General features: G+C 36.0%; 1 long non-coding RNA gene across 1 annotated transcript in view; it reads left to right on the forward strand.

Moving 5' to 3' along the window:
- The window catches only part of LOC107751473 (uncharacterized), a 28,708-nt gene extending 21,645 nt beyond the window's left edge, over nt 1–7,063 (forward strand). Inside the window, exons 3-4 of the long non-coding RNA XR_001641247.1 lie at nt 5,782–5,786; nt 7,051–7,063. This is a non-coding gene — a long non-coding RNA (uncharacterized LOC107751473). The remainder of the gene's footprint in view (nt 1–5,781; nt 5,787–7,050) is intronic.
- The last annotated feature ends 6,545 nt before the right edge of the window (nt 7,064–13,608 follow it).

Genomic DNA, 13,608 nt, shown 5'->3' on the forward strand with positions numbered 1-13,608 from the left:
CTGTCAGACTCTGTTCCATGTTTCGTGTGTGTCCTGCTCCCCATGTGCCTTCCCATGCCCTTATTTGGTTTGTTTCCTGTTCCTCCCCTGATTAATTTAGTTGATTTCTTCCCAGGTGTTTCCCATGTTTAATTTCCATTGATCCCAGGTGTGTCTCGTCAGCCCCTCCTCCTGTGTGTATAAAAAGTGTTCCCAGTCCCTAGTTCTCTGTCCGCTGTTGAAGGTCTTCGTGTGAACGTCTTCCTGTGTTCGTCTCCCTTGGTGCAAATAAAGTCTTGGTAAAAGTATTCTCCAGCGTCTCCTCGTTCCTCGTGTGTGTGTCAGCGTGACAGCTATGCAGTGCAAAATGTGCTCTGAATATTTTTAGTGCATGCTATGTGGTTCCTATAGTGTTGTGGATAGTTGCCAGGGCGTTGCTATGCATTTCTCAGTGTGTTCTAAGGCCTTGTTTACACTAGTGTGTTTTGTTTTAAAATGGTGTTTTAAAATGAAAGCTATCCTCGTCTACATTGGCATTTTCACTGCATTTCAGAAATGATCTCCATCCAAACACGTCACATGACCATTCATGCACACTGGGCATGCTCGTAGCACCGTGTGCTAACTACACGCGATGCGACAAGATTCCAGTGACAAGCAACTTGGGTGTCTACACCAGACGTGACACTGAGACACGACAGAATCGATCAAATATCACAGCCAATCAAAAGCATGTGTGGTGGCGGGCTCTCTAAGAAACGCACTGCACTCACAACGAAATGGATGTTTATAATCTCATTAACAATTATTTAAACCTTTTTAACATTATTAAATGTACATACTGAGGGACTGATATGGGATACACTCATATATACACTCATACTGTACACTCATGTACATACTGGGTGACTTTGTTATGGGATACACTCGTTGGTTCAACTATCTGTTGTTGCTTTCAGTATGGCTATAAGGTCACACACAATGATATTTAAATTCACATTAGACACGCCTAACTTTGAATAAAGCACATAATCACCTGAGATTATCTACTGTCATATAGTTTGTATGTTGTTGCTCCAGCCGCGACGTCACGGAAATAGAAACCATTTCTAAAATAGAAATTTTGCTTGTCGCAGTCGCGGCTAGTTAGGACAAAAACTGATTAACATGGAAAAAATACCTTTTATTGTGTGTTGCGGCGTCACGTCACATGTAGTTAGGACACGGTGTAAAAGTGTAAACAGCAAGTTGGTTGCCAGTCACTGGCAGGTACAGCAATGAGCATGAGGTGTTTACACGGTCATCAAGGATATGCAGAGCGAATGTGGGCAGCCACGCCATGGTTTTCAAAAGTCTCAGTTTTGGTCTGTACACACTGAAACGCAAGCCCGGAGTTTTCAAACTAAAACGGGGTCTGCGGCATTTTCGAAAGTCTCCCTTGAAAACTCCAGAGTAGTGTAAACAACAGGCGTAACCGAAGCAAAAGTTATGCGTTTTAAAACAAAACGCACTAGTGTAAACTTTCTTTGCAGTGATTGGGGGGTTACCAGGGTGTTGCTATGCCATTGTTAATATAATATTTTTGTGCATTTCTGTGTGGTTCCTAGAGTGCTGTGGGTAGTTGCCAGGGTGTTGCTATGCAGTTTTATGTCTGTTCTAAGTGTCACATCTTTATGAATGCTGTGCTGTTGTTGTTGGTTGATAGGGTGTTGCTATGCAGTGAATAATGTGCTCTGAATATTTTTTCGAGCATTGCTATGTGATTCCTAGGGTTTTATGGGTGGTTGCCATGGTGTTTCTATGTGTTTGCTAATGTGATTGGTTTTACTTTGTTGCAATATGGCTCCTATACATAATGTTGTGTGTGGTTTCCAGGGTGTTGTTATGCAGTTGTTAATGTGTTCTGAATATTTTTAGAACATTGTTTTTGGAACATTGTTCCTAGGATGTTGTGGGTGGCTGTCAAGGCGTTGCTATGCACTGATGCAAAAGTGTTCTGAGTGGTTTCAGTGCATTACTAAGCAGTTTCAAGCACTGCTTTAAAGTTAGCCAGTCATAACAGAGTTAATTTATATATGGATATTAAAGCTACAGTATTAAAACAGTCTGTTTAGTTGTAAAGAGCTGAAGGCTATTGTATGAAACAAAAATTAAAATGTAAGGAACTTTGACATCATTAAACATTGGGCTTTGGATAGAATGCTAGAAAACTGTAGATTGTGGCCTCTTTTGGTTTTTAATGAATAGAGCTCTTCTTTCTCCCTCTCCCAAGCAGTAGGGATAGCTTGTTTCCTCTACAGACTGCCATATGCATTAATTATGGATGTGACAGAATATCTCTAAGGACTTTTCTGATAAACACTGATTACATACAACAACAAGCACGGAAACACAAGGGATTGCAATAAACCATACATCAGCGGATGAATATGCAACAAAGAAGCAGCTATGGGAAAAACAGAATAATCTAATGTATCTTTCAAAGCTAACATAAAAAAAAATAAGATTAGAACTAAGACTCGATTTAAGATTTAATTAAGGCAAGACTCCTTCAAACGGAAGCTGTATCTCCTGGTACTTTGTTTGAGGCGCTTTATTAAGAATAAGAGACTTAGCACAGGCATTTAGCGCTAGATCTGTATCAAAGTGAGGTTTCGTGAAGTACGTGTTGCTGAATTTTTAAAGGTTTGGAGAAAGCCTTGGAAAGAAGTCTGCAGGGCTTCCTTTGATCTGTTCCGACACCCTCCTGATATTTATAGTGCATATCAGCTCAGGGTCAACCTTTGTGTAAACTTCTTTAATAAATTAATTTACATTATATTAGGTCTGATTATTCACTATTTAAAATTCTCAAACTCGTTTGAAAATGAAGCCGGTAATGAGATTTCAATAGAGCATTTCATCTGCATTTCAGACTCTTTGCTATGAAATGAAAAGACTGTTTTTTAATATTCATTATATTTTTCACTCTTAAGTACAGAGAGAGAGAGATAAAGAAGCCTCGTTTTGATCTGAAAAGGTTTTGAGCTCAGGAGATTTGGATGAAACATAACTGAGAATCTTATCAATTATCAGCTTTATCTCAAATGTTTCTGAATAAAAAAAAAAAAAATAATAAAAAGAGCTCAGCTCTTGATTAGTTTCTCACTTAAGATACAAATATTGTATTAATATTTAAAAAAAATGTATAATTATATACAATTTTTTTTTTATATGAATATAAATTGTTTTAAGTTACAATAATGTCCCTACTCTCTTCTTCAAAGCCAAGGGCTAATATATCCTTTTGCATCTGTCTTTTTTTTTTCTTTTTTCTTTTTTCTTTTTTTTGTCAGAAAGAAAATAGATAAAAATACGATATTTAAAAAATATGTATAATAATGTAAAAAGTTTATATGAATCATTTATGCATCATTTATTTTAAAAAATACAATAATAAACAGCAGCAACAACAACAAAAACAACAATAATAATAAGGGGAAAATTAATTATAAATAAAAAAAATTATATAATAATAATTAGAATTGTTGTTAAATCATTCTACAAATATACATATAATAATGTAAAATATTGTACAAAATTACAATGATAAACAAATATATTAATGTAATGATGATATAAATATATAAATAATATATTTATAATAATATAAATAAGTAGGGTGTATTTCACCTCAAATTATCTAATCACTATGTTTTTTTTTTTTTTGTAATTAAAAAGTTTGTTTCTATGCTTCTGGAAAAAGGGCATTAGATAAAAACCAAAAAGGTCAAAATCAGGTGTTTCACAAACCTAATCTTCTTTCTGCAATAACAAACATGGCCAGGACTGACCAATCCTGCTGCGCATTTCATTGGCAGAACTAATTGCATTAAATCAAGGCTACGACCAAAAACCTTTTAGCGTTCTGCATTGAGCCGCCATAGAGCATCCATCCATTACTCTCATGTCCAGCTGCACCAAAACGAAACAGCAGGGGTTTTTAATATTTACAGGGCACGATGAACCTTTAATGGGCTTGAACAACTCTAAACGCACAGATGAGGCCTGCTCCAATATTAATGCTGTTCGGAATGAAAACACACAGCGTGATACCACTCTCATTTGTTGAGCGGGATGGGAAGAGCATGACTGTTTAGAGCAAACATGGGCTCAGTGAATACCACAGATGAAAGCATAACCTATAAGTAATAAGACATACGAGACTTGTATTTCCATCACGGCGACAGACAACATGGAAATGGATCTGTAATGGTCTGCAATGAATCAAATATATTGAGGAAGATAAATAAAGTGGTGTCTTTTTACCGTTTTACATTTGCAATAATCAATAAATTGCTTTGATGTTATAAACTCTCCTGTATGAAAGAAAAATGACAAAGGAGTTTACTCAGTATAGTTACTCATTATATATTACTCCTGGACCCCAATAATTAGACTACTGGAGACTTTTATTAAAAGCTTCTCTGATTTTTATTCTGTGATAAAGGAATCTTATAATCGCACAGTTTTAGAGACCTCAATAGCTATGTTTTCATCACCCTGTTTTTATGCGGATTTTGAAGTACCGCATCAGAAACGAGTGATGGAAATGCCAAGTTTTGAAAAACAAATCCCCTTAATTTACAAAAATGTTTTTATACTGGCTTGAGGTGGACTAAGGGTTAATGCGAATATGGGAGATGGAAACACATTTACCGAATAAATTCCTCCATGCGCATCAAAAAAGTCAAATCCCTTTGACTTGTTGGATGAAAACAGTCCTTTATTCGCAAATATTTTATGTAATATTACAATTTTGCGCATAGTTAAATTCACAGCTTTAGATGGAAACATAGCTAATGTCTCAGAATGTGCTCAGATTTGCTAAAACAAGAAATAAAAACCACAAATGAGATCTCTTTAATATTTTGATTGTTTGTCCTAGACAGCAACAAAAAAATATTTGGAGATGTTTTCGCTTCTCATGTTTTTCCTGAGAGAAAAATCCTCTCTGAGTTTTCTTAAGAGATCTCAACAACCTCTCAAACTGTGCTCAGATTTTGATAAATATCTGGAATCTAATCTCTATATTGCAATAGAGAATAGGTTTTTTTTTTTCTAGACAGCAATGAGATTAAATAGAGAACATACAGAAATTTTACCTCAAGTCTCGTATACTTCTCAGAGTTTTCTCCTGAAACAAGCCTAGTAATCTCATGTTTCCCTTTCATGGGAACTTCGAACTGCGTCCTCTAGGGGTCGCTATGGGGAAACCTAGAGGACGCAGTTCGAAGTTCCCATGAAAGGGAACGTCTCAGGTTACGTATGTAACCATGGTTCCCTGAGTAGAGAACGAGACACTGCGTCCTCTAGGGGTCGCTATGGGGAAACCTAGAGGACTCAGTGTCTCGTTCCCTATTTAGGGAACCATGGTTACATACGTAACCTGAGACGTTCCCTTTCATGGGAACTTCGAACTGCGTCCTCTAGGTTTCCCCATAGCGACCCCTAGAGGACGCAGTGTCTCGTTCTCTACTCAGGGAACCATGGTTACATACGTAACCTGAGACGTTCTCCTCACAACATGTGCTCCAGCTTCTAGAAAAGAAAAAAATCACAGACGAGGTCTATATAATGACTCAAAATAGCAACGCAATAATAGAGAACAAATGTGGATTCTTATAGCAAGTCTTCTGCATCTCAAAACATTCTTCTGAGATAAAAGACCTGAATAATCTAAACAACAGGACATAACAATAAGAAATGAGATCTTAATATCTCAGTTATTCACATTTTTCTCCTGAGAATACTATGTTTCAGTGTTTGTCTCTGAGTTTTCAGAAGAGATCTCAACAATGTCTCAAACTTTGCTCAGATTTGGTATATTTAGCAAAATACAAATAGGAAATGAAAAATAGTAATTTCAGTAATTTCTCAATTGTTTATCTTAAGAAGAAATTATATAAAATGGAGAGCAGAGAGAAATTTTTCATCAATCTCCTGCTTCTCAGTTTTTTTCTCATGGGGGGGAAAACAAAGGATCATAGTAATCTCATGTCTCTCCTCTTAGAGTTCTAGAAATGTACATATTTGTTAAACTTTTGTCAGATTTAACATCTCCTAGAAAAGAATAATCACAGATTAGATCTCTTTAATAGCTTAACTGTTTCTCCAAAACACGAATGAGATAAAGTAGAGAGCAAATTAAGATTCTGCGTAAATCTCCTGAGAAACAACCCTAGTAATGTCATCTCCTATAAAGTCTATAGTTTTAAACTCTGCTCAGATTTGCCAAAAAACTCAAGTCTAAAATCAAGAGTCAAATCTCAATATTATGAACTCAAACATGTCTTATTCAAGTTCTTATGGTTATGTAATTCGCAGTCACTTTATAGTTCTATACTGATACAATTTATCAAACATTAGGCCTATTCATGTTCATCCTAATGACTTTCTGAAGAATATTCCGAGACAAAGTCACAAAGACCACTGAGAACTTTGCTGAACTAAAAAGGAGCAAACTTTAAGCCATAAAATGAATTGTTCCTCTAGGTGGATCTATAATTGTAGTGAAACAAGCTTTGTATTTATATCCTTGTGGGGACTCCCATTCACATTTATCATTCGTAATCGTAATTACTTTACGCTAACCTAGACCATAAAATGCAGTTAAAATACATTTAGTATGGTGTGACTGTATTGTTTTCTCCCTGGATCGAATGTTTCTGCTTTTATTATTCTAATTAATAATTTACTTTAGATAAAAATGTATTTGTAAGTGAATAAATATAACTTTTGGCACAAGTTGGGTCTTTTGAGGACATTTTCAGACATTTCAACCCTACATTGATAGCAATCCAGTGTATTTATATAAAGCTGCTACCAATCCCCCTTGACCGAAAACATTTGTCCGTGGAGTCCATTCTGCCAAATAAGTTCTCAGTGCAGTGAGTAATCTGTGGATTCAGGCACTTTCCAAACCCTTTAGAGACTGTGTGAAATGAAGTTGTTTTGTGCAACGGTTCACAATCATAATCAACCCTCGGTCAGAGGTCTGACGCCATGGCCGCTAAAATCCGACTGTTAAAGTGCCCTTTCTTCCTGAAATCAATGAGTTAATTGATTATCGTACACGAGCAAACCATCTCCACGTTCTCTCGTCGCTGCGTTTTCTGGATCATTGAACATTTGTGGCCGCAGGTGGCCGTTTTCCTCGCCAATCTAATATAGGCCTTTATTATTGTCTGTTTAATATCCTGAGCGATCCGGAGCCTGATATCGGAATGATAGGATATGAATAAGAATCCGGGTGAGATGCGGTGCAGTGAAATGAGCATCACTTAAAATCTCATCAGGCTCACACACTCACAGCTCTTTAACCTCGAAAATTCCCACTTTTCCAAAATGGTGGTTTTTATGTTGTGTTCTTGCATCGTTTCTTTTTTTTTCTTCTCGGATGAATGAAGTTTAGTTTATGGACTTTTATTTTACTGACAGCATGTGAATAACTATATATGCATGTTTTCTTCAACGCCAAGGTCATGGGTTAAATTCATATATATATAAGATATAAGAAATACATATAGAAATACATATAAGAAATACATATAGAGATGAAATTATACTTTACATGCACATTGAATAGACGTGAGGACCAAATTAATTAATGTAAATGAAAAGTCACATACAAAAAGGTCTTGGCTGAATATCTTATATACTGCAGCGTGTTGAGAAAAAACGCCAAGGGTTTGATTCCCATAATGACAGGATGTCGACCTTGAATGCATTGTCAATCGCTATGGATTGACATGTTGGCCAAACAAATTAATATACATTCTTACAGGAAAATCTAATACAAATACATTACACATAAATATATAGAAATGTCTTCCATACTGTAGCGTTAAAGGGATAGTTCACCCTAAAATTAAAATGTTGTCATCATTTACTCACCCTCAAGTTGTTCCAAACCTGTATGAGTTTCTTTCTTCTGCTGAGCACAAAAGAAGATATTTTGAAGAATGTTGGTAACCAAAGAGTTGACGGTAGCCATTGACTTATAGTTTCTGTATAGCTACTATATTCCATAGTATGGTATATATATATATATATATATGTATATATATATATACACACACACACACACACACACACACCAAATTACTGTACATAAGTCAACATAAAACTGGTAATGTTAATTTTTTAAGTCTGTCTACTCAAGTAGGCCTACTAAGCTTCACTCAGAAATCCCCTTTAGTCACAGTTGGAAATTTCATAAAGTCACACTAATAAGAAGCAAATTATTAATTAAGTAAGTGATAAGTAATTCAAGAGTGTTCTAGGGGGAAAAAATAGGACGTTTATCAACAGCAGCTTGCTGACACTTGACGTCATTTGTTATTGGACCTGCACAGTTTGAATAAAATACGAGAAGGCTTCTCACCGAGTGACATATTGCCAGTGGTAGACTCTGTTTGCGGGGTCGTATGTTATGTTTGTTTTCTTGCTTCGCTAGTGTTGGCTCTAACCGCGCTGTCATTCTCATCATTAAATTACTGCGTAGTTGCAGCCTGGAGTTCATTAAAGCCACCGGGGTTGACCGGTGAATACGGCGTATACGTGAAGAAAAGGTTATAAGAGACATATTTCCCCTTCTCTCCAGAGTAAAAGTTAATTGACAACTGTATGATATTACATTTCCGCACAATGCTGCATCAGCAAATTCCATCTGTGTGTTCGACTTGCGATGTGTTTGTTTGTGTGTCACGCACGCGTCTCATTTTTCATGGAGTTCAACTATCGAAAACTTCACGTCTGCTCTGAAAACTCATTTCTTCTCTCTCTCTCTCGTCCACTCGCTCTCCCCAATAATCACCCACAAGCCATCTGTTCGTCTCCGCCCCTGTAACCGCTGTGGGAATGCTGACACTGTGTGTCCCCTCACGTCCTGACTGATGTGGGACAGTACTGACTTCTAGTGACTTTCACTCACACAATCCAACCGCCAAGATTGGCTATCCGGATTTGGCAGAGATGAACGGCCGCCAAACGCCCTGTTGAGGGGGAAGGAAGAAAGAGAGAGAGAAAAATCTACAGAGAGAGAGAAAGAGAGAGAGAGAGAGAGAGAGAGAGAATTTTTTTTTTTTTTTTGAATTTACAAAGACTTTATTTACAACAAATCTCCTACTTACAATTACATAAACTCAAGTAATAAGTATCAAGTTACAACTCAATACAAATCAATAAAGTGCAAAAATTAATTCATCTTCAAAAATGTGTGAAGTGGTACCAATAAGAATCTTCTTAATGGGTGACACCAGCTTTCCATAGCGGGACAAAATCTTTACCAGTGTATCATTAGAAACAAAAGGTGGAATATTAGACAATGTAACTCCACACTCATGCCGCTCTGAACACTCACACTCACACGCGCACCGGAAGAGAGAGAGAGAGAGAGAATCCATGCAGTTAAAAGATGTAAACCTTGCACGCATCAAAGTCTCTTTGGCTTTCTCTTCCAAGAGATTCTGGAGAATAATTTTTCTTGTTTCCAAAACTTCAATGCACATGCGCGCGCACACACACACAGAGAGAGAGAGAGAGAGATAGTAAGATATTATTTATGTTTGAGGAGCCACAGATGCATTTGTTTTATGAAAGCCCATTTCTGCCACAAAAAAAAAAAAAGTGACTTTATATCTCAGAATTTTGAGTTTATATCTGGCAATTCTGAGTTTATATCTCACAATTCAGACTTTGTTTCTGGCAAATCTGACTTCTGAATTCTGAGTTTACATCTCACTTTTAAAAAATTCTATTATACTGTATATGATATTGTATTGTATTTGGTTTTGTTTCTGCTATGGAATAAAAATATTAAAAAGGTAACTGTGACATTTTATCTCACAATTCTAATAAAAAAATCCAGAATTGTGAGACAAACTCAGAATTCAGCCTTTTTTTCGCAATTCTGTGTTTACATTTTACAATTCTGAGTTTACATCTCACAATTCTGTTTTCCACCACAGAATTAAAGGGGTCATATGATGCCATTTCAAATTTTCCTTTCTCTTTGGAGTGTTACAAGCTGTTCATGCATAGATAAGATACCTAAAGTTGCAAAGACTAAAGTCTCAAACCCAAAGAGATATTCTTTATAAAAGTTAAGACTTGTCCACGCCCTCCTAAAACGCCTCGTTTAAACACGCCCCCACATGTCTACATTACTGTGTGGGAAGATTTGCATAACACCGCCCAAATGTTTACGCAAAGAAAGATGATGTAACTTTGATTCTCGCTTTAGTAGACACGGCATCACAATATGGTAAGGGGCATAACATTTGTCACACGCTTGAGGTATTCGGCCAATCATAACACACTGGATAGCTGGCCAATCAAATACACAACATAATGTTATGCTTAGCAACGTCATATGACCCCTTTAAAAAAAAAAAAAAAAAATTGAATTGCGACTTTTCACAATTCTAACTTTTTTCTTGCAATTGCGAGTTTATATTTTACAGTTCTCAGAATTGTGTTTACAGTGTATTTCAAGTTTGTCAAGTTTTTTTTTTTATTTGGTGAGAAAATTCGTAAACTAGTTACATATGATTCGTAAAACTACTACATTATTTTTATTTTGAAATACAAATTGTACATAATATTTAGCAAAAATATACATATCTTGGCCAATCAATATCTTGGTTCCTACTCATTCATCAAATTGAAAACAGAAGGTCAAGGCAATGCATTCCATTTTGGGATACGGTATTTTGCCCAGTGTGCACTGGTTGCATACTGCCGTCATGTAGTAGGTCATTTAGTTCAACTATTCCATATGCATATAGAAAATGTACATATGTGCACAGCATAAACACTTCCTGCAAAAAAAGAGAAAGTTATATCCATTGAATAACTCTTTCACAGCTCTCCATATTACAGCATTTATGGCACATTTCTAAATCCATCAATAAAATTGTTTTCATCAAATGCCCACAATCTGCACAAGTGCCTGGCTGAGAATTATAATGAACTGGATTTTGTTCATAATCAATTGCATAGTCAATCTGCACTTTAAAAATGTCTCGGCCATTGAAAGAAGGGATTAACCTCATTATTCAGGAAATTAAATTAATGAAGTAGATAAGCATAGCCTTGCACACTGAATAATTCATTCACACGGTATTAACGTCCCTCTGCCCTGGCCCTCATCAGAATAAACACACTGACCCCTGTTACACGTTACACTGTTGCCAAGCACTCCATGATTATGGTATATTAGTATTGTATATCCACAGCAAAGTTTAAAGGCTGTTGAACTGTGGTGAAGGGCTCTAACTGAAGATTTAAAACACTTAGAAGTGTTACAAACTCAAAACAATATATATCTTTTTTTGGTTTATTTTCCACCAATAAACAAAGAAACAAACAAAAACTGGCAAAAATGTATTTCAAATATATGCTTATACATTTTTAGGGAATATTTTAACATTAAAAATATAAATCACAACTAAATGTAAAAAATGTACTTCAAGGGGCCGCAACATACATTTCCAATCTTAAAATAAATTTTTATATATTAAGATATATATGTAAATAAAAAAAATATATTACTTGAAATAAAATAAATGTGAACTGAAATAAAAAGGTAACACTTTACAATAAGGTTCATTAGTTAGCGTTAATTAATGCATCAACTAATATAAACTAACAATGAACAATATATTTGTTACAGTATTTATTCATCTCTGTTAACGTTAATTAATAAAAGTACAACTGTTAGTTCATGTTAGCTCAGGTCCATTAATTAATATTAACAGATGCAACTTTGGATTGTATTAATGTATTAGTAAATGTTGCAATGAATCAGAACTGAGATTAATAAATGCTTTACATGTAAAGTAATGATAACAAATGGAACCTTATTGTGAAGTTTTAACATAAAAAAATCAGCTTGATGTACTAAAATAACTTTTATTTAAAAAATATAGAGATAACAAACCTACAAAAAGACACAAAAACAACAACAACAAAAAATGTAAAATTGAAATAAAAAAAGAAAATATACAAATAAAAGCTGATTCACAAAATAAATACTGAAACGCTTGAATAGCTGGAGCCAAGATTTCTATTGACAACAACACAAACCGTGCAGATGATGAGGAGAAACGCTCCATTTATTAAAGGCAGCATGTTGTTAGCAATGAGCAGGCTTTAATTATGCATACAATATCTCATTAATCAGCACAGGTGAGGCCAGGAAGATATCTGAAGATGGACACGGACAACTATCTGGGAAAAGGACTATTACTTCCCGATGAAGGAAATAATTTCTTTTTGAAGTCGGCCTCAATTGTAAAACCTTTATCTAATGAAGACTCATCTTTCGCGCTAAACAAGAACAAATAATTGACCATCTAAAGCCTGAAAATTAAACAGTCGGCTTGTATCGAAGTGCTTTGGTCTTTTCATTTCTTCATAAGCCGATTTCCCATGAGGCCACATCTGAAGGTCAACCCGACGGCGGTACCTCATCCTATTTGAAAATTGTGGCACGAGAAAATCCAGTAATTTAATTTAAAACAGAAGAGAATCTTTTTTCTCCATTTGCTTGAGGTCACCGGCTCCACCGTCATTGTAGGTCACTTTCAGTAAGAAACGTAATATGCGCAAACTATGAAAGATCTCTATTAATATTTGACCCCTCCAATGGCCCAATGTTTGATTCGGGGGTAAAAAAGCACACCTGCTGAGGGAATATCTTATTGTCATTCTGCATTATGAATTTAATTCTAGATAACTTCAACCTACTTTATCGCCAACTAAATTGAGTGTGTGGCTGCAGGCGAGTACCTTCAGATTGAAGGTACACTCAGGGGAACTTGGTTACATTAGCAAATGTCATGGAGCAACCAAGTCATTCAAAACTTTCCCTCTTTTCTCGCCCATGCGGCGCAAACTACTTTTTGAGTACAGTTAATGTTGAAGTGTTCGCTCTGGCCTCTGATAAGAGTTGATAATGACACTCCAAGGATGTTTGTTTGCCACTTTCTCGTGTAAACAAACGCTGAATCTAGTCAGCTTGGATTCTTAAAACTGACTAGTACATAGTATTAGAGCTATGATAAGATTAAAGTAAAAGCTTTTTAGATGTAATGTTCCATTCACACCAAGAACGATAACTATAACTGTAACTATATTAGCATCCACACCAACAGACAATTATATTTATTATATGAATGCACTTAAAGGCAGAGTAAGTGATTTTTCAAAAACGCTTTAAAAACTGATTCGGGCCGAATCGCAAAACAAACTTGTAGCCAATCAGCAATAAGGGGCGTGTCTACTCATGATGTGGAGGAGAGCGCGTTCAGTGCATGGGACGGACATTAGCCGAGCCGAGCGACAGAAAGATAGAGATGGCGGATAAAAAACAAAAGAGGAAAACGTCTGCGGAACGATAAGGCAAGAAGTAGGACCCGTGTAAATATCGGATCAGCTTTCCAGCGCTGGAGAGAACTCAAGGAGCGGAGGCCTGCGATCGGACGCCGAGGTTGCTATGTTTCTTCTCAGTAGGTGAGTAACACCGTGTCTACAACAACTAAAGTCTGCCTACACTGGACGCGAGAAAGAGGTCAAACGACCGTT

Source organism: Sinocyclocheilus rhinocerous, unplaced genomic scaffold (genome assembly GCF_001515625.1).
Source record: "Sinocyclocheilus rhinocerous isolate Xijiao unplaced genomic scaffold, SAMN03320098_v1.1 scaffold2046, whole genome shotgun sequence".
Lineage (NCBI taxonomy): Eukaryota > Metazoa > Chordata > Actinopteri > Cypriniformes > Cyprinidae > Sinocyclocheilus > Sinocyclocheilus rhinocerous.